This window comes from Onthophagus taurus, unplaced genomic scaffold, assembly GCF_036711975.1.
Source record: "Onthophagus taurus isolate NC unplaced genomic scaffold, IU_Otau_3.0 ScKx7SY_14, whole genome shotgun sequence".
NCBI classification, from domain to species: Eukaryota; Metazoa; Arthropoda; class Insecta; order Coleoptera; family Scarabaeidae; genus Onthophagus; species Onthophagus taurus.
This window is the reverse complement of record NW_027248939.1, coordinates 1,630,580-1,651,712: the sequence shown is the minus strand read 5'-3', so window position 1 is coordinate 1,651,712 and position 21,133 is coordinate 1,630,580.

The window sequence follows — 21,133 nt, the reverse complement described above, 5'->3', positions numbered from 1 at the left end:
TGTCATTTGGCGTCTGAATAACACAAATACGGTCAACAGAATTATCGGAACCAAAAGTGATAGAAAGTTCAAATATGTCTCAGAACGGCGTATAACGTCATAATATAACGTTTTGGGTACATTTTGTTTTTTATCTCCAACATGCTCAAAGATGTCATTTGGCGTCTGAATATCACAAATATGGTCAACAGAATTATCGGAACCAAAAGTGATAGAAAGTTCAAACATGTCTCAGAACGGCGTATAACGTCATAATATAACGTTTTGGGCACATATTGTTTTTTATCTCCAACATGCTCCAACATGTCATTTGGCGCCTGAATATCACAAATATGGTCAACAGAATTATCGGAACCAAAAGTGATAGAAAGTTCAAACATGTCTCAGAACGGCGTATAACGTCATAATATCACGTTTTGGGCACATTTTGTTTTTTATCTCCAACATGCTCAAAGATGTCATTTGGCGCCTGAATATCACAAATATGGTCAACAGAATTATCGGAACCAAAAGTGATAGAAAGTTCAAACATGTCTCAGAACGGCGTATAACGTCATAATATCACGTTTTGGGCACATTTTGTTTTTTATCTCCAACATGCTCCAACATGTCATTTGGCGCCTGAATATCACAAATATGGTCAACAGAATTATCGGAACCAAAAGTGATAGAAAGTTCAAACATGTCTCAGAACGGCGTATAACGTCATAATATCACGTTTTGGACACATTTTGTTTTTTATCTCCAACATGCTCAAAGATGTCATTTGGCGTCTGAATATCACAAATATGGTCAACAGAATTATCGGAACCAAAAGTGATAGAAAGTTCAAACATGTCTCAGAACGGCGTATAACGTCATAATATCACGTTTTGGGCACATTTTGTTTTTTATCTCCAACATGCTCAAAGATGTCATTTGGCGTCTGAATATCACAAATATGGTCAACAGAATTATCGGAACCAAAAGTGATAGAAAGTTCAAACATGTCTCAGAACGGCGTATAACGTCATAATATCACGTTTTGGGCACATTTTGTTTTCTATCTCCAACATGCTCAAAGATGTCATTTGGCGTCTGAATAACACAAATACGGTCAACAGAATTATCGGAACCAAAAGTGATAGAAAGTTCAAATATGTCTCAGAACGGCGTATAACGTCATAATATCACGTTTTGGGCACATTTTGTTTTTTATCTCCAACATGCTCAAAGATGTCATTTGGCGTCTGAATATCACAAATATGGTCAACAGAATTATCGGAACCAAAAGTGATAGAAAGTTCAAACATGTCTCAGAACGGCGTATAACGTCATAATATAACGTTTTGGGCACATATTGTTTTTTATCTCCAACATGCTCCAACATGTCATTTGGCGCCTGAATATCACAAATATGGTCAACAGAATTATCGGAACCAAAAGTGATAGAAAGTTCAAACATGTCTCAGAACGGCGTATAACGTCATAATATCACGTTTTGGGCACATTTTGTTTTTTATCTCCAACATGCTCAAAGATGTCATTTGGCGTCTGAATATCACAAATATGGTCAACAGAATTATCGGAACCAAAAGTGATAGAAAGTTCAAACATGTCTCAGAACGGCGTATAACGTCATAATATAACGTTTTGGGCACATTTTGTTTTTTATCTCCAACATGCTCCAACATGTCATTTGGCGCCTGAATATCACAAATATGGTCAACAGAATTATCGGAACCAAAAGTGATAGAAAGTTCAAACATGTCTCAGAACGGCGTATAACGTCATAATATCACGTTTTGGGCACATTTTGTTTTTTATCTCCAACATGCTCAAAGATGTCATTTGGCGTCTGAATATCACAAATATGGTCAACAGAATTATCGGAACCAAAAGTGATAGAAAGTTCAAACATGTCTCAGAACGGCGTATAACGTCATAATATAACGTTTTGGGCACATTTTGTTTTTTATCTCCAACATGCTCCAACATGTCAGTTGGCGCCTGAATATCACAAATATGGTCAACAGAATTATCGGAACCAAAAGTGATAGAAAGTTCAAACATGTCTCAGAACGGCGTATAACGTCATAATATTACGTTTTGGGCACATTTTGTTTTTTATCTCCAACATGCTCCAACATGTCATTTGGCGCCTGAATATCACAAATATGGTCAACAGAATTATCGGAACCAAAAGTGATAGAAAGTTCAAACATGTCTCAGAACGGCGTATAACGTCATAATATCACGTTTTGGGCACATTTTGTTTTTTATCTCCAACATGCTCCAACATGTCATTTGGCGCCTGAATATCACAAATATGGGCAAGAGAATTATCGGAACCAAAAGTGATAGAAAATTCAAACATGTCTCAGAACGGCGTATAACGTCATAATATCACGTTTTGGGCACATTTTGTTTTCTATCTCCAACATGCTCAAAGATGTCATTTGGCGTCTGAATAACACAAATACGGTCAACAGAATTATCGGAACCAAAAGTGATAGAAAGTTCAAATATGTCTCAGAACGGCGTATAACGTCATAATATAACGTTTTGGGTACATTTTGTTTTTTATCTCCAACATGCTCAAAGATGTCATTTGGCGCCTGAATATCACAAATATGGTCAACAGAATTATCGGAACCAAAAGTGATAGAAAGTTCAAACATGTCTCAGAACGGCGTATAACGTCATATTATCACGTTTTGGGCACATTTTGTTTTTTATCTCCAACATGCTCCAACGTGTCATTTGGCGCCTGAATATCACAAATATGGTCAACAGAATTATCGGAACCAAAAGTGATAGAAAGTTCAAACATGTCTCAGAACGGCGTATAAAGTCATAATATCACGTTTTGGGCACATTTTGTTTTTTATCTCCAACATGTCATTTGGCGCCTGAATATCACAAATATGGTCAACAGAATTATCGGAACCAAAAGTGATAGAAAGTTCAAACATGTCTCAGAACGGCGTATAACGTCATAATATCACGTTTTGGGCACATTTTGTTTTTTATCTCCAACATGTCATTTGGCGCCTGAATATCACAAATATGGTCAACAGAATTATCGGAACCAAAAGTGATAGAAAGTTCAAACATGTCTCAGAACGGCGTATAACGTCATAATATAACGTTTTGGGCACATTTTTTTTTTTATCTGCAACATGCTCCAACATGTCATTTGGCGCCTGAATATCACAAATATGGTCAACAGAATTATCGGAACCAAAAGTGATAGAAAGTTCAAACATGTCTCAGAACGGCGTATAACGTCATAATATCACGTTTTGGGCACATTTTGTTTTTTATCTCCAACATGCTCCAACATGTCATTTGGCGCCTGAATATCACAAATATGGGCAAGAGAATTATCGGAACCAAAAGTGATAGAAAATTCAAACATGTCTCAGAACGGCGTATAACGTCATAATATCACGTTTTGGGCACATTTTGTTTTCTATCTCCAACATGCTCAAAGATGTCATTTGGCGTCTGAATAACACAAATACGGTCAACAGAATTATCGGAACCAAAAGTGATAGAAAGTTCAAACATGTCTCAGAACGGCGTATAACGTCATAATATCACGTTTTGGGCACATTTTGTTTTTTATCTCCAACATGCTCCAACATGTCATTTGGCGCCTGAATATCACAAATATGGTCAACAGAATTATCGGAACCAAAAGTGATAGAAAGTTCAAACATGTCTCAGAACGGCGTATAACGTCATAATATAACGTTTTGGGCACATTTTTTTTTTTATCTCCAACATGCTCCAACATGTCATTTAGCGCCTGAATATCACAAATATGGTCAACAGAATTATCGGAACCAAAAGTGATAGAAAGTTCAAACATGTCTCAGAACGGCGTATAACGTCATAATATCACGTTTTGGGCACATTTTGTTTTTTATCTCCAACATGTCATTTGGCGCCTGAATATCACAAATATGGTCAACAGAATTATCGGAACCAAAAGTGATAGAAAGTTCAAACATGTCTCAGAACGGCGTATAACGTCATAATATAACGTTTTGGGCACATTTTTTTTTTATCTCCAACATGCTCCAACATGTCATTTGGCGCCTGAATATCACAAATATGGTCAACAGAATTATCGGAACCAAAAGTGATAGAAAGTTCAAACATGTCTCAGAACGGCGTATAACGTCATAATATCACGTTTTGGACACATTTTGTTTTTTATCTCCAACATGCTCCAACATGTCATTTGGCGCCTGAATATCACAAATATGGTCAACAGAATTATCGGAACCAAAAGTGATAGAAAGTTCAAACATGTCTCAGAACGGCGTATAACGTCATAATATCACGTTTTGGGCACATTTTGTTTTTTATCTCCAACATGCTCCAACATGTCATTTGGCGCCTGAATATCACAAATATGGGCAAGAGAATTATCGGAACCAAAAGTGATAGAAAATTCAAACATGTCTCAGAACGGCGTATAACGTCATAATATCACGTTTTGGGCACATTTTGTTTTCTATCTCCAACATGCTCAAAGATGTCATTTGGCGTCTGAATAACACAAATACGGTCAACAGAATTATCGGAACCAAAAGTGATAGAAAGTTCAAATATGTCTCAGAACGGCGTATAACGTCATAATATAACGTTTTGGGTACATTTTGTTTTTTATCTCCAACATGCTCAAAGATGTCATTTGGCGTCTGAATAACACAAATACGGTCAACAGAATTATCGGAACCAAAAGTGATAGAAAGTTCAAATATGTCTCAGAACGGCGTATAACGTCATAATATAACGTTTTGGGTACATTTTGTTTTTTATCTCCAACATGCTCAAAGATGTCATTTGGCGCCTGAATATCACAAATATGGTCAACAGAATTATCGGAACCAAAAGTGATAGAAAGTTCAAACATGTCTCAGAACGGCGTATAACGTCATAATATCACGTTTTGGGCACATTTTGTTTTTTATCTCCAACATGCTCCAACGTGTCATTTGGCGCCTGAATATCACAAATATGGTCAACAGAATTATCGGAACCAAAAGTGATAGAAAGTTCAAACATGTCTCAGAACGGCGTATAAAGTCATAATATCACGTTTTGGGCACATTTTGTTTTTTATCTCCAACATGTCATTTGGCGCCTGAATATCACAAATATGGTCAACAGAATTATCGGAACCAAAAGTGATAGAAAGTTCAAACATGTCTCAGAACGGCGTATAACGTCATAATATCACGTTTTGGGCACATTTTGTTTTTTATCTCCAACATGTCATTTGGCGCCTGAATATCACAAATATGGTCAACAGAATTATCGGAACCAAAAGTGATAGAAAGTTCAAACATGTCTCAGAACGGCGTATAACGTCATAATATAACGTTTTGGGCACATTTTTTTTTTTATCTCCAACATGCTCCAACATGTCATTTGGCGCCTGAATATCACAAATATGGTCAACAGAATTATCGGAACCAAAAGTGATAGAAAGTTCAAACATGTCTCAGAACGGCGTATAACGTCATAATATCACGTTTTGGGCACATTTTGTTTTTTATCTCCAACATGCTCCAACATGTCATTTGGCGCCTGAATATCACAAATATGGGCAAGAGAATTATCGGAACCAAAAGTGATAGAAAATTCAAACATGTCTCAGAACGGCGTATAACGTCATAATATCACGTTTTGGGCACATTTTGTTTTCTATCTCCAACATGCTCAAAGATGTCATTTGGCGTCTGAATAACACAAATACGGTCAACAGAATTATCGGAACCAAAAGTGATAGAAAGTTCAAACATGTCTCAGAACGGCGTATAACGTCATAATATCACGTTTTGGGCACATTTTGTTTTTTATCTCCAACATGCTCCAACATGTCATTTGGCGCCTGAATATCACAAATATGGTCAACAGAATTATCGGAACCAAAAGTGATAGAAAGTTCAAACATGTCTCAGAACGGCGTATAACGTCATAATATAACGTTTTGGGCACATTTTTTTTTTTATCTCCAACATGCTCCAACATGTCATTTAGCGCCTGAATATCACAAATATGGTCAACAGAATTATCGGAACCAAAAGTGATAGAAAGTTCAAACATGTCTCAGAACGGCGTATAACGTCATAATATCACGTTTTGGGCACATTTTGTTTTTTATCTCCAACATGTCATTTGGCGCCTGAATATCACAAATATGGTCAACAGAATTATCGGAACCAAAAGTGATAGAAAGTTCAAACATGTCTCAGAACGGCGTATAACGTCATAATATAACGTTTTGGGCACATTTTTTTTTTATCTCCAACATGCTCCAACATGTCATTTGGCGCCTGAATATCACAAATATGGTCAACAGAATTATCGGAACCAAAAGTGATAGAAAGTTCAAACATGTCTCAGAACGGCGTATAACGTCATAATATCACGTTTTGGACACATTTTGTTTTTTATCTCCAACATGCTCCAACATGTCATTTGGCGCCTGAATATCACAAATATGGTCAACAGAATTATCGGAACCAAAAGTGATAGAAAGTTCAAACATGTCTCAGAACGGCGTATAACGTCATAATATCACGTTTTGGGCACATTTTGTTTTTTATCTCCAACATGCTCCAACATGTCATTTGGCGCCTGAATATCACAAATATGGGCAAGAGAATTATCGGAACCAAAAGTGATAGAAAATTCAAACATGTCTCAGAACGGCGTATAACGTCATAATATCACGTTTTGGGCACATTTTGTTTTCTATCTCCAACATGCTCAAAGATGTCATTTGGCGTCTGAATAACACAAATACGGTCAACAGAATTATCGGAACTAAAAGTGATAGAAAGTTCAAATATGTCTCAGAACGGCGTATAACGTCATAATATAACGTTTTGGGTACATTTTGTTTTTTATCTCCAACATGCTCAAAGATGTCATTTGGCGTCTGAATAACACAAATACGGTCAACAGAATTATCGGAACCAAAAGTGATAGAAAGTTCAAATATGTCTCAGAACGGCGTATAACGTCATAATATCACGTTTTGGGCACATTTTGTTTTTTATCTCCATCATGCTCCAACATGTCATTTGGCGCCTGAATATCACAAATATGGTCAACAGAATTATCGGAACCAAAAGTGATAGAAAGTTCAAACATGTCTCAGAACGGCGTATAACGTCATAATATAACGTTTTGGGCACATTTTGTTTTTTATCTCCAACATGCTCCAACATGTCATTTGGCGCCTGAATATCACAAATATGGTCAACAGAATTATCGGAACCAAAAGTGATAGAAAGTTCAAACATGTCTCAGAACGGCGTATAACGTCGTAATATCACGTTTTGGGCACATTTTGTTTTTTATCTCCAACATGCTCAAAGATGTTATTTGGCGTCTGAATATCACAAATATGGTCAACAGAATTATCGGAACCAAAAGTGATAGAAAGTACAAACATGTCTCAGAACGGCGTATAACGTCATAATATCACGTTTTGGGCACATTTTGTTTTTTATCTCCAACATGCTCCAACATGTCATTTGGCGCCTGAATATCACAAATATGGTCAACAGAATTATCGGAACCAAAAGTGATAGAAAGTTCAAACATGTCTCAGAACGCGTATAACGTCATAATATAACGTTTTGGGCACATTTTGTTTTTTATCTCCAACATGCTCCAACATGTCATTTGGCGCCTGAATATCACAAATATGGTCAACAGAATTATCGGAACCAAAAGTGATAGAAAGTTCAAACATGTCTCAGAACGGCGTATAACGTCATAATATAACGTTTTAGGCACATTTTGTTTTTTATCTCCAACATGCTCAAAGATGTCATTTGGCGTCTGAATATCACAAATATGGTCAACAGAATTATCGGAACCAAAAGTGATAGAAAATTCAAACATGTCTCAGAACGGCGTATAACGTCATAATATCACGTTTTGGGCACATTTTCTTTTTTATCTCCAACATGCTCCAACATGTCATTTGGCGCCTGAATATCACAAAAATGGTCAACAGAATTATCGGAACCAAAAGTGATAGAAAGTTCAAACATGTCTCAGAACGGCGTATAACGTCATAATATCACGTTTTGGGCACATTTTCTTTTTTATCTCCAACATGCTCCAACATGTCATTTGGCGCCTGAATATCACAAATATGGTCAACAGAATTATCGGAACCAAAAGTGATAGAAAGTTCAAACATGTCTCAGAACGGCGTATAACGTCATAATATAACGTTTTGGGCACATTTTGTTTTTTATCTCCAACATGCTCAAAGATGTCATTTGGCGTCTGAATATCACAAATATGGTCAACAGAATTATCGGAAGCAAAAGTGATAGAAAGTTCAAACATGTCTCAGAACGGCGTATAACGTCATAATATAACGTTTTAGGCACATTTTGTTTTTTATCTCCAACATGCTCAAAGATGTCATTTGGCGTCTGAATATCACAAATATGGTCAACAGAATTATCGGAACCAAAAGTGATTGAAAATTCAAACATGTCTCAGAACGGCGTATAACGTCATAATATCACGTTCTGGGCACATTTTCTTTTTTATCTCCAACATGCTCCAACATGTCATTTGGCGCCTGAATATCACAAAAATGGTCAACAGAATTATCGGAACCAAAAGTGATAGAAAGTTCAAACATGTCTCAGAACGGCGTATAACGTCATAATATAACGTTTTGGGCACATTTTGTTTTTTATCTCCAACATGCTCAAAGATGTCATTTGGCGTCTGAATATCACAAATATGGTCAACAGAATTATCGGAAGCAAAAGTGATAGAAAGTTCAAACATGTCTCAGAACGGCGTATAACGTCATAATATAACGTTTTAGGCACATTTTGTTTTTTATCTCCAACATGCTCAAAGATGTCATTTGGCGGCTGAATAACACAAATACGGTCAACAGAATTATCGGAACCAAAAGTGATAGAAAGTTCAAATATGTCTCAGAACGGCGTATAACGTCATAATATCACGTTTTGGGCACATTTTGTTTTTTATCTCCATCATGCTCCAACATGTCAATTGGCGCCTGAATAACACAAATACGGTCAACAGAATTATCGGAACCAAAAGTGATAGAAAGTTCAAATATGTCTCAGAACGGCGTATAACGTCATAATATCACGTTTTGGGCACATTTTGTTTTTTATCTCCATCATGCTCCAACATGTCATTTGGCGCCTGAATATCACAAATATGGTCAACAGAATTATCGGAACCAAAAGTGATAGAAAGTTCAAACATGTCTCAGAACGGCGTATAACGTCATAATATCACGTTTTGGGCACATTTTGTTTTTTATCTCCAACATGCTCAAAGATGTTATTTGGCGTCTGAATATCACAAATATGGTCAACAGAATTATCGGAACCAAAAGTGATAGAAAGTACAAACATGTCTCAGAACGGCGTATAACGTCATAATATCACGTTTTGGGCACATTTTGTTTTTTATCTCCAACATGCTCCAACATGTCATTTGGCGCCTGAATATCGCAAATATGGTCAACAGAATTATCGGAACCAAAAGTGATAGAAAGTTCAAACATGTCACAGAACGCGTATAACGTCATAATATAACGTTTTGGGCACATTTTGTTTTTTATCTCCAACATGCTCCAACATGTCATTTGGCGCCTGAATATCACAAATATGGTCAACAGAATTATCGGAAGCAAAAGTGATAGAAAGTTCAAACATGTCTCAGAACGGCGTATAACGTCATAATATAACGTTTTAGGCACATTTTGTTTTTTATCTCCAACATGCTCAAAGATGTCATTTGGCGTCTGAATATCACAAATATGGTCAACAGAATTATCGGAACCAAAAGTGATAGAAAGTTCAAACATGTCTCAGAACGGCGTATAACGTCATAATATCACGTTTTGGGCACATTTTCTTTTTTATCTCCAACATGCTCCAACATGTCATTTGGCGCCTGAATATCACAAATATGGTCAACAGAATTATCGGAACCAAAAGTGATAGAAAGTTCAAACATGTCTCAGAACGGCGTATAACGTCATAATATAACGTTTTGGGCACATTTTGTTTTTTATCTCCAACATGCTCAAAGATGTCATTTGGCGTCTGAATATCACAAATATGGTCAACAGAATTATCGGAAGCAAAAGTGATAGAAAGTTCAAACATGTCTCAGAACGGCGTATAACGTCATAATATCACGTTTTGGGCACATTTTCTTTTTTATCTCCAACATGCTCCAACATGTCATTTGGCGCCTGAATATCACAAATATGGTCAACAGAATTATCGGAACCAAAAGTGATAGAAAGTTCAAACATGTCTCAGAACGGCGTATAACGTCATAATATAACGTTTTAGGCACATTTTGTTTTTTATCTCCAACATGCTCAAAGATGTCATTTGGCGGCTGAATATCACAAATATGGTCAACAGAATTATCGGAACCAAAAGTGATAGAAAGTTCAAACATGTCTCAGAACGGCGTATAACGTCATAATATCACGTTTTGGGCACATTTTCTTTTTTATCTCCAACATGCTCCAACATGTCATTTGGCGCCTGAATATCACAAATATGGTCAACAGAATTATCGGAACCAAAAGTGATAGAAAGTTCAAACATGTCTCAGAACGGCGTATAACGTCATAATATAACGTTTTAGGCACATTTTGTTTTTTATCTCCAACATGCTCAAAGATGTCATTTGGCGGCTGAATATCACAAATATGGTCAACAGAATTATCGGAACCAAAAGTGATAGAAAGTTCAAACATGTCTCAGAACGGCGTATAACGTCATAATATCACGTTTTGGGCACATTTTCTTTTTTATCTCCAACATGCTCCAACATGTCATTTGGCGCCTGAATATCACAAATATGGTCAACAGAATTATCGGAAGCAAAAGTGATAGAAAGTTCAAACATGTCTCAGAACGGCGTATAACGTCATAATATAACGTTTTAGGCACATTTTGTTTTTTATCTCCAACATGCTCAAAGATGTCATTTGGCGTCTGAATATCACAAATATGGTCAACAGAATTATCGGAAGCAAAAGTGATAGAAAGTTCAAACATGTCTCAGAACGGCGTATAACGTCATAATATCACGTTTTGGGCACATTTTCTTTTTTATCTCCAACATGCTCCAACATGTCATTTGGCGCCTGAATATCACAAATATGGTCAACAGAATTATCGGAACCAAAAGTGATAGAAAGTTCAAACATGTCTCAGAACGGCGTATAACGTCATAATATAACGTTTTAGGCACATTTTGTTTTTTATCTCCAACATGCTCAAAGATGTCATTTGGCGGCTGAATATCACAAATATGGTCAACAGAATTATCGGAACCAAAAGTGATAGAAAGTTCAAACATGTCTCAGAACGGCGTATAACGTCATAATATCACGTTTTGGGCACATTTTCTTTTTTATCTCCAACATGCTCCAACATGTCATTTGGCGCCTGAATATCACAAAAATGGTCAACAGAATTATCGGAACCAAAAGTGATAGAAAGTTCAAACATGTCTCAGAACGGCGTATAACGTCATAATATAACGTTTTGGGCACATTTTGTTTTTTATCTCCAACATGCTCAAAGATGTCATTTGGCGTCTGAATATCACAAATATGGTCAACAGAATTATCGGAACCAAAAGTGATAGAAAGTTCAAACATGTCTCAGAACGGCGTATAACGTCATAATATCACGTTTTGGGCACATTTTGTTTTTTATCTCCAACATGCTCCAACATGTCATTTGGCGCCTGAATATCACAAATATGGTCAACAGAATTATCGGAACCAAAAGTGATAGAAAGTTCAAACATGTCTCAGAACGGCGTATAACGTCATAATATCACGTTTTGGGCACATTTTGTTTTTTATCTCCAACATGCTCCAACATGTCATTTGGCGCCTGAATATCACAAATATGGTCAACAGAATTATCGGAACCAAAAGTGATAGAAAGTTCAAACATTTCTCGGAACGGCGTATAACGTCATAATATCACGTTTTGGGCACATTTTGTTTTTTATCTCCAACATGCTCCAACATGTCATTTGGCGCCTGAATATCACAAATATGGTCAACAGAATTATCGGAACCAAAAGTGATAGAAAGTTCAAACATGTCTCAGAACGGCGTATAACGTCATAATATAACGTTTTGGGCACATTTTGTTTTTTATCTCCAACATGCGCAAAGATGTCATTTGGCGCCTGAATATCACAAATATGGTCAACAGAATTATCGGAACCAAAAGTGATAGAAAGTTCAAACATGTCTCAGAACGGCGTATAACGTCATAATATAACGTTTTAGGCACATTTTGTTTTTTATCTCCAACATGCTCAAAGATGTCATTTGGCGTCTGAATATCACAAATATGGTCAACAGAATTATCGGAACCAAAAGTGATAGAAAGTTCAAACATGTCTCAGAACGGCGTATAACGTCATAATATAACGTTTTGGGCACATTTTGTTTTTTATCTCCAACATGCTCCAACATGACATTTGGCACCTGAATATCACAAATATGGTCAACAGAATTATCGGAAGCAAAAGTGATAGAAAGTTCAAACATGTCTCAGAACGGCGTATAACGTCATAATATCACGTTTTGGGCACATTTTGTTTTTTATCTCCAACATGCTCAAAGATGTCATTTGGCGTCTGAATATCAAAAATATGGTCAACAGAATAATCGGAACCAAAAGTGATAGAAAGTTCAAACATGTCTCAGAACGGCGTATAACGTCATAATATAACGTTTTGGGCACATTTTGTTTTTTATCTCCAACATGCTCAAAGATGTCATTTGGCGTCTGAATATCACAAATATGGTCAACAGAATTATCGGAACCAAAAGTGATAGAAAGTTCAAACATGTGCCAGAACGGCGTATAACGTCATAATATAACGTTTTGGGCACATTTTGTTTTTTATCTCCAACATGCTCAAAGATGTCATTTGGCGTCTGAATATCAAAAATATGGTCAACAGAATTATCGGAACCAAAAGTGATAGAAAGTTCAAACATGTCTCAGAACGGCGTATAACGTCATAATATAACGTTTTGGGCACATTTTGTTTTTTATCTCCAACATGCTCCAACATGACATTTGGCACCTGAATATCACAAATATGGTCAACAGAATTATCGGAACCAAAAGTGTTAGAAAGTTCAAACATGTCTCAGAACGGCGTATAACGTCATAATATAACGTTTTGGGCACATTTTGTTTTTTATCTCCAACATGCTCCAACATGTCATTTGGCGCCTGAATATCACAAATATGGTCAACAGAATTATCGGAACCAAAAGTGATAGAAAGTTCAAACATGTCTCAGAACGGCGTATAACGTCATAATATAACGTTTTGGGCACATTTTGTTTTTTATCTCCAACATGCTCAAAGATGTCATTTGGCGTCTGAATATCACAAATATGGTCAACAGAATTATCGGAACCAAAAGTGATAGAAAGTTCAAACATGTCTCAGAACGGCGTATAACGTCATAATATAACGTTTTGGGCACATTTTGTTTTTTATCTCCAACATGCTCAAAGATGTCATTTGGCGTCTGAATATCACAAATATGGTCAACAGAATTATCGGAACCAAAAGTGATAGAAAGTTCAAACATGTCTCAGAACGGCGTATAACTTCATAATATCACGTTTTGGGCACATTTTGTTTTTTATCTCCAACATGCTCCAACATGTAATTTGGCGTCTGAATATCACAAATATGGTCAACAGAATTATCGGAACCAAAAGTGATAGAAAGTTCAAACATGTCTCAGAACGGCGTATAACGTCATAATATCACGTTTTGGGCACATTTTGTTTTTTATCTCCAACATGCTCAAAGATGTCATTTGGCGTCTGTATATCACAAATATGGTCAACAGAATTATCGGAACCAAAAGTGATAGAAAGTTCAAACATGTCTCAGAACGGCGTATAACGTCATAATATAACGTTTTGGGCACATTTTGTTTTTTATCTCCAACATGCTCAAAGATGTCATTTGGCGTCTGAATATCACAAATATGGTCAACAGAATTATCGGAACCAAAAGTGATAGAAAGTTCAAACATGTCTCAGAACGGCGTATAACGTCATAATATCACGTTTTGATATAACGTTTTGGGCACATTTTTTTTTTATCTCCAACATGCTCCAACATGTCATTTGGCGCCTGAATATCACAAATATGGTCAACAGAATTATCGGAACCAAAAGTGATAGAAAGTTCAAACATGTCTCAGAACGGCGTATAACGTCATAATATCACGTTTTGGACACATTTTGTTTTTTATCTCCAACATGCTCCAACATGTCATTTGGCGCCTGAATATCACAAATATGGTCAACAGAATTATCGGAACCAAAAGTGATAGAAAGTTCAAACATGTCTCAGAACGGCGTATAACGTCATAATATCACGTTTTGGGCACATTTTGTTTTTTATCTCCAACATGCTCCAACATGTCATTTGGCGCCTGAATATCACAAATATGGGCAAGAGAATTATCGGAACCAAAAGTGATAGAAAATTCAAACATGTCTCAGAACGGCGTATAACGTCATAATATCACGTTTTGGGCACATTTTGTTTTCTATCTCCAACATGCTCAAAGATGTCATTTGGCGTCTGAATAACACAAATACGGTCAACAGAATTATCGGAACTAAAAGTGATAGAAAGTTCAAATATGTCTCAGAACGGCGTATAACGTCATAATATAACGTTTTGGGTACATTTTGTTTTTTATCTCCAACATGCTCAAAGATGTCATTTGGCGTCTGAATAACACAAATACGGTCAACAGAATTATCGGAACCAAAAGTGATAGAAAGTTCAAATATGTCTCAGAACGGCGTATAACGTCATAATATCACGTTTTGGGCACATTTTGTTTTTTATCTCCATCATGCTCCAACATGTCATTTGGCGCCTGAATATCACAAATATGGTCAACAGAATTATCGGAACCAAAAGTGATAGAAAGTTCAAACATGTCTCAGAACGGCGTATAACGTCATAATATAACGTTTTGGGCACATTTTGTTTTTTATCTCCAACATGCTCCAACATGTCATTTGGCGCCTGAATATCACAAATATGGTCAACAGAATTATCGGAACCAAAAGTGATAGAAAGTTCAAACATGTCTCAGAACGGCGTATAACGTCGTAATATCACGTTTTGGGCACATTTTGTTTTTTATCTCCAACATGCTCAAAGATGTTATTTGGCGTCTGAATATCACAAATATGGTCAACAGAATTATCGGAACCAAAAGTGATAGAAAGTACAAACATGTCTCAGAACGGCGTATAACGTCATAATATCACGTTTTGGGCACATTTTGTTTTTTATCTCCAACATGCTCCAACATGTCATTTGGCGCCTGAATATCACAAATATGGTCAACAGAATTATCGGAACCAAAAGTGATAGAAAGTTCAAACATGTCTCAGAACGCGTATAACGTCATAATATAACGTTTTGGGCACATTTTGTTTTTTATCTCCAACATGCTCCAACATGTCATTTGGCGCCTGAATATCACAAATATGGTCAACAGAATTATCGGAACCAAAAGTGATAGAAAGTTCAAACATGTCTCAGAACGGCGTATAACGTCATAATATAACGTTTTAGGCACATTTTGTTTTTTATCTCCAACATGCTCAAAGATGTCATTTGGCGTCTGAATATCACAAATATGGTCAACAGAATTATCGGAACCAAAAGTGATAGAAAATTCAAACATGTCTCAGAACGGCGTATAACGTCATAATATCACGTTTTGGGCACATTTTCTTTTTTATCTCCAACATGCTCCAACATGTCATTTGGCGCCTGAATATCACAAAAATGGTCAACAGAATTATCGGAACCAAAAGTGATAGAAAGTTCAAACATGTCTCAGAACGGCGTATAACGTCATAATATAACGTTTTGGGCACATTTTGTTTTTTATCTCCAACATGCTCAAAGATGTCATTTGGCGTCTGAATATCACAAATATGGTCAACAGAATTATCGGAAGCAAAAGTGATAGAAAGTTCAAACATGTCTCAGAACGGCGTATAACGTCATAATATCACGTTTTGGGCACATTTTCTTTTTTATCTCCAACATGCTCCAACATGTCATTTGGCGCCTGAATATCACAAATATGGTCAACAGAATTATCGGAACCAAAAGTGATAGAAAGTTCAAACATGTCTCAGAACGGCGTATAACGTCATAATATAACGTTTTGGGCACATTTTGTTTTTTATCTCCAACATGCTCAAAGATGTCATTTGGCGTCTGAATATCACAAATATGGTCAACAGAATTATCGGAAGCAAAAGTGATAGAAAGTTCAAACATGTCTCAGAACGGCGTATAACGTCATAATATAACGTTTTAGGCACATTTTGTTTTTTATCTCCAACATGCTCAAAGATGTCATTTGGCGTCTGAATATCACAAATATGGTCAACAGAATTATCGGAACCAAAAGTGATAGAAAATTCAAACATGTCTCAGAACGGCGTATAACGTCATAATATCACGTTCTGGGCACATTTTCTTTTTTATCTCCAACATGCTCCAACATGTCATTTGGCGCCTGAATATCACAAAAATGGTCAACAGAATTATCGGAACCAAAAGTGATAGAAAGTTCAAACATGTCTCAGAACGGCGTATAACGTCATAATATAACGTTTTGGGCACATTTTGTTTTTTATCTCCAACATGCTCAAAGATGTCATTTGGCGTCTGAATATCACAAATATGGTCAACAGAATTATCGGAAGCAAAAGTGATAGAAAGTTCAAACATGTCTCAGAACGGCGTATAACGTCATAATATAACGTTTTAGGCACATTTTGTTTTTTATCTCCAACATGCTCAAAGATGTCATTTGGCGGCTGAATAACACAAATACGGTCAACAGAATTATCGGAACCAAAAGTGATAGAAAGTTCAAATATGTCTCAGAACGGCGTATAACGTCATAATATCACGTTTTGGGCACATTTTGTTTTTTATCTCCATCATGCTCCAACATGTCAATTGGCGCCTGAATAACACAAATACGGTCAACAGAATTATCGGAACCAAAAGTGATAGAAAGTTCAAATATGTCTCAGAACGGCGTATAACGTCATAATATCACGTTTTGGGCACATTTTGTTTTTTATCTCCATCATGCTCCAACATGTCATTTGGCGCCTGAATATCACAAATATGGTCAACAGAATTATCGGAACCAAAAGTGATAGAAAGTTCAAACATGTCTCAGAACGGCGTATAACGTCATAATATCACGTTTTGGGCACATTTTGTTTTTTATCTCCAACATGCTCAAAGATGTTATTTGGCGTCTGAATATCACAAATATGGTCAACAGAATTATCGGAACCAAAAGTGATAGAAAGTACAAACATGTCTCAGAACGGCGTATAACGTCATAATATCACGTTTTGGGCACATTTTGTTTTTTATCTCCAACATGCTCCAACATGTCATTTGGCGCCTGAATATCGCAAATATGGTCAACAGAATTATCGGAACCAAAAGTGATAGAAAGTTCAAACATGTCACAGAACGCGTATAACGTCATAATATAACGTTTTGGGCACATTTTGTTTTTTATCTCCAACATGCTCCAACATGTCATTTGGCGCCTGAATATCACAAATATGGTCAACAGAATTATCGGAAGCAAAAGTGATAGAAAGTTCAAACATGTCTCAGAACGGCGTATAACGTCATAATATAACGTTTTAGGCACATTTTGTTTTTTATCTCCAACATGCTCAAAGATGTCATTTGGCGTCTGAATATCACAAATATGGTCAACAGAATTATCGGAACCAAAAGTGATAGAAAGTTCAAACATGTCTCAGAACGGCGTATAACGTCATAATATCACGTTTTGGGCACATTTTCTTTTTTATCTCCAACATGCTCCAACATGTCATTTGGCGCCTGAATATCACAAATATGGTCAACAGAATTATCGGAACCAAAAGTGATAGAAAGTTCAAACATGTCTCAGAACGGCGTATAACGTCATAATATAACGTTTTGGGCACATTTTGTTTTTTATCTCCAACATGCTCAAAGATGTCATTTGGCGTCTGAATATCACAAATATGGTCAACAGAATTATCGGAAGCAAAAGTGATAGAAAGTTCAAACATGTCTCAGAACGGCGTATAACGTCATAATATCACGTTTTGGGCACATTTTCTTTTTTATCTCCAACATGCTCCAACATGTCATTTGGCGCCTGAATATCACAAATATGGTCAACAGAATTATCGGAACCAAAAGTGATAGAAAGTTCAAACATGTCTCAGAACGGCGTATAACGTCATAATATAACGTTTTAGGCACATTTTGTTTTTTATCTCCAACATGCTCAAAGATGTCATTTGGCGGCTGAATATCACAAATATGGTCAACAGAATTATCGGAACCAAAAGTGATAGAAAGTTCAAACATGTCTCAGAACGGCGTATAACGTCATAATATCACGTTTTGGGCACATTTTCTTTTTTATCTCCAACATGCTCCAACATGTCATTTGGCGCCTGAATATCACAAAAATGGTCAACAGAATTATCGGAACCAAAAGTGATAGAAAGTTCAAACATGTCTCAGAACGGCGTATAACGTCATAATATAACGTTTTGGGCACATTTTGTTTTTTATCTCCAACATGCTCAAAGATGTCATTTGGCGTCTGAATATCACAAATATGGTCAACAGAATTATCGGAACCAAAAGTGATAGAAAGTTCAAACATGTCTCAGAACGGCGTATAACGTCATAATATCACGTTTTGGGCACATTTTGTTTTTTATCTCCAACATGCTCCAACATGTCATTTGGCGCCTGAATATCACAAATATGGTCAACAGAATTATCGGAACCAAAAGTGATAGAAAGTTCAAACATGTCTCAGAACGGCGTATAACGTCATAATATCACGTTTTGGGCACATTTTGTTTTTTATCTCCAACATGCTCCAACATGTCATTTGGCGCCTGAATATCACAAATATGGTCAACAGAATTATCGGAACCAAAAGTGATAGAAAGTTCAAACATTTCTCGGAACGGCGTATAACGTCATAATATCACGTTTTGGGCACATTTTGTTTTTTATCTCCAACATGCTCCAACATGTCATTTGGCGCCTGAATATCACAAATATGGTCAACAGAATTATCGGAACCAAAAGTGATAGAAAGTTCAAACATGTCTCAGAACGGCGTATAACGTCATAATATAACGTTTTGGGCACATTTTGTTTTTTATCTCCAACATGCGCAAAGATGTCATTTGGCGCCTGAATATCACAAATATGGTCAACAGAATTATCGGAACCAAAAGTGATAGAAAGTTCAAACATGTCTCAGAACGGCGTATAACGTCATAATATAACGTTTTAGGCACATTTTGTTTTTTATCTCCAACATGCTCAAAGATGTCATTTGGCGTCTGAATATCACAAATATGGTCAACAGAATTATCGGAACCAAAAGTGATAGAAAGTTCAAACATGTCTCAGAACGGCGTATAACGTCATAATATAACGTTTTGGGCACATTTTGTTTTTTATCTCCAACATGCTCAAAGATGTCATTTGGCGTCTGAATATCACAAATATGGTCAACAGAATTATCGGAACCAAAAGTGATAGAAAGTTCAAACATGTCTCAGAACGGCGTATAACGTCATAATATCACGTTTTGGGCACATTTTGTTTTTTATCTCCAACATGCTCAAAGATGTCATTTGGCGTCTGAATAACACAAATACGGTCAACAGAATTATCGGAACCAAAAGTGATAGAAAGTTCAAACATGTCTCAGAACGGCGTATAACGTCATAATATCACGTTTTGGGCACATTTTGTTTTTTATCTCCATCATGCTCCAACATGTCATTTGGCGCCTGAATATCACAAATATGGTCAACAGAATTATCGGAACCAAAAGTGATAGAAAGTTCAAACATGTCTCAGAACGGCGTATAACGTCATAATATCACGTTTTGGGCACATTTTGTTTTTTATCTCCAACATGCTCAAAGATGTCATTTGGCGTCTGAATAACACAAATACGGTCAACAGAATTATCGGAACCAAAAGTGATAGAAAGTTCAAATATGTCTCAGAACGGCGTATAACGTCATAATATCACGTTTTGGGCACATTTTGTTTTTTATCTCCATCATGCTCCAACATGTCATTTGGCGCCTGAATATCACAAATATGGTCAACAGAATTATCGGAACCAAAAGTGATAGAAAGTTCAAACATGTCTCAGAACGGCGTATAACGTCATAATATAACGTTTTGGGCACATTTTGTTTTTTATCTCCAACATGCTCCAACATGTCATTTGGCGCCTGAATATCACAAATATGGTCAACAGAATTATCGGAACCAAAAGTGATAGAAAGTTCAAACATGTCTCAGAACGGCGTATAACGTCATAATATTACGTTTTGGGCACATTTTGTTTTTTATCTCCAACATGCTCCAACATGTCATTTGGCGCCTGAATATCACAAATATGGTCAACAGAATTATCGGAACCAAAAGTGATAGAAAGTTCAAACATGTCTCAGAACGGCGTATAACGTCATAATATCACGTTTTGGGCACATTTTGTTTTTTATCTCCAACATGCTCCAACATGTCATTTGGCGCCTGAATATCACAAATATGGTCAACAGAATTATCGGAACCAAAAGTGATAGAAAGTTCAAACATGTCTCAGAACGGCGTATAACGTCGTAATATCACGTTTTGGGCACATTTTGTTTTTTATCTCCAACATGCTCAAAGATGTTATTTGGCGTCTGAATATCACAAATATGGTCAACAGAATTATCGGAACCAAAAGTGATAGAAAGTACAAACATGTCTCAGAACGGCGTATAACGTCATAATATCACGTTTTGGGCACATTTTGTTTTTTATCTCCAACATGCTCCAACATGTCATTTGGCGCCTGAATATCACAAATATGGTCAACAGAATTATCGGAACCAAAAGTG